General features: G+C 41.0%; 1 pseudogene; it reads left to right on the top strand.

Annotated features, from left to right (window-relative positions):
• Positions 1 to 650: 650 nt before the first annotated feature.
• LOC142870951 (PRELI domain containing protein 3B pseudogene) lies at positions 651 to 1,452 on the top strand (annotated as a pseudogene).
• The last annotated feature ends 1,196 nt before the right edge of the window (positions 1,453 to 2,648 follow it).

Below are 2,648 nucleotides of genomic sequence, written 5' to 3'. Positions count from 1 at the left end.
AGAATAAGTAACTGAGAGTTACTTCTTCTAGCTCATGAAATCTATAAGCAGTAAAACTACTTCAACTCTCCCCTCTATGCCAAAAACAATGGGGTAAAGGAAATATACTATCATAGGTCCAGCTTCCCACAAAGCTATCTCACATGAGTGACTTCCTTCTTATCCCCAACAACAACAATAACATTCCACCAGGTTTCTGGTCATTCTCCACAATCTCCATTGACCACTTATCACTTTACATGTTTTTCTTAGCACTTTGAAAAGACAGGCTAAAAACCCAGTCTAATGATTCTTGAGCACTTGGAAAAGTCAGAAAATAATGAGCAGGTCCCAATTCCTCCCAGGGGCCTCATTATGAAAGACAGGCCACTGAAGTTTCTGCTTTTTCTCAAGCTACCCTCTGGCCCTTGATTAGCATTTACAACAGAGTCAGAAGATGAGGGCTCTAGTCCAAACTCCACCGCTTATTAGCTAGTTGATCTTTGGCAGGCCATTGAAATTTCTACACTTCAGTTGATTTGTCTGTAAAATAGGAATCAACTGAAAGATGTATAGAAAAGTCACTTGTATGTGAATTGCAAGTCCTCTAAATGCATAGTGCATATTAAAATGGGTAGACTAGCTCGCGTAGGGCCGGACGGCGCCTGCGCACAGCGCAGCCGGCCGGGGCGCCGGGGTGCTGGGTGTGGGGCGGGAGCAGGTGTAGCCTCTTTGCCTCATTGTCCCTTAGCGCCGCCCGGGCACCGCGCGGGCCGCCCGCACCATGAAGATCTGGACTTCGGAGCATGTCTTTGACCACCCATGGGAAACTGTTACCACAGCTGCAATGCAGAAATACCCAAACCCTATGAACCCGAGTGTGGTGGGAGTTGATGTGTTGGACAGACATATAGATCCCTCCGGAAAGTTGCACAGCCATAGACTTCTGAGCACAGAGTGGGGACTGCCTTCCATTGTGAAGTCTCTTATTGGTGCAGCAAGAACCAAAACATATGTGCAAGAACATTCTGTAGTTGATCCTGTAGAGAAAACAATGGAACTTAAATCTACTAATATTTCATTTACAAATATGGTTTCAGTAGATGAAAGACTTATATACAAACCACATCCCCAGGACCCAGAAAAAACTATTTTGACTCAAGAAGCCATAATCACTGTGAAAGGAGTCAGCCTTAGCAGTTACCTTGAAGGACTGATGGCAAGTACCATATCTTCAAATGCTAATAAAGGCCGAGAAGCAATGGAATGGGTAATACATAAATTAAATGCCGAGATTGAAGAACTGACGGCTTCAGCAAGAAGAAGCATAAGGACTCCAATGGCAGCAGCAGCGTTTGTAGAAAAATGATAATACCAGATGGTAGATAACGTTGGGTGCCCCAGGTCTCTCCAAGCTGGCAATATTTATTTGTTATTTAAAAAATACAACTATATTTTAGGTAGAATTTTTTTTTAATAAGCTGATTTAGGCTATGTGACTTGATCAAAACAGAGATACAGGGCTTCTAAATAAAGGGATCATCTGAAATTAGTGTTGTTTGAAATGGCTAATTTTAAGGTTTCCAGTATTTATATGAAAATTTAAGTTTTCTTAAAAGTACTTGGAAATTGGTATTGACATTGACTCTCCTTAAGGTAGAATTTTAAAGCTTTTCATGCATTGGAACTCTACCTGGCTTTGGACCAACCCCAAAACAAAGCAGAGATTGCCCTGCTGCTGTAACTTCAACAGCTTGCATGAGAGAACTCACTTTAAAAGGAGAAATTATATACTTTTAAAAGATATTAATTTGTATAACTTGCTCTGCTATAACCACCTTTAAAAACTAGTGTTTTGGTTTTGTACTTAAATATTTTTGGAGTGAAAATTACCTCTAAAGTAATATATGACTCCAACAAAAATAAAATTTTATTGTATTAAAAAAAAATGGGTAGACTAATAAAGCAGGTACACTGTACCCCTTTCTACCTAACCCATCTACCAGATGAATCCCAGATTCTGCAATAAAATTCCTCTTCAATAGTTAATTCTGAATGTGGACTTAAGACCTTTGCATCTAATCTAGGCAAGAAAATGAGTATCTATTCTTCCTGTAAGTTTGAGAGAGGCCTCACAGAGAAACTGGCCAAAGAGATGTGATAGATGGTATCCTTTGCTCTCTAGAATTATAGCCCACTTGATGGGATGAAACCCCAAGCAGATAAGATACATCCTTTTTAATATAATCACATATATTTAACACAAGGGCTTGTATTTCCATTCCCCAAACACACACAAATCTTTTGCCTCAGTGGGCGTGACCTGAAGTCCTTGCCGTCTGAATGCAGTCATTCAGAGGCCTTTGGGTCATGGCCTTGTGGTGCTCTAAGTGCATTAGGTTAGAGAAGTGCAGGCTCTTACTGTCATTACAGACTGCCTGCTTGCTAATTGAACTGGACAGTTGAGTGCCTTATGACATCACCAAGTAAGGCTGTAATGGATAATGTGGCGTTGTTCAGGAGCTGCTTCCTGCACTGCACCTTTTCAGCGCTCCCCAAATGCAAGTTTGATTGTCCATACGCTAGACCTCCGCAGGTTTCTAAACTCAGGTTTCTAATAGCAAGCTGTCAAAGGTTCTGCATTGCACACATACAAGAAGGAGTGGAAA

This window comes from Microcebus murinus, chromosome 1, assembly GCF_040939455.1.
Source record: "Microcebus murinus isolate Inina chromosome 1, M.murinus_Inina_mat1.0, whole genome shotgun sequence".
Classification (NCBI taxonomy): Eukaryota; Metazoa; Chordata; class Mammalia; order Primates; family Cheirogaleidae; genus Microcebus; species Microcebus murinus.
Note: the sequence above shows the minus strand (reverse complement) of the source record. Positions and strands in the feature narration are given on the sequence as shown.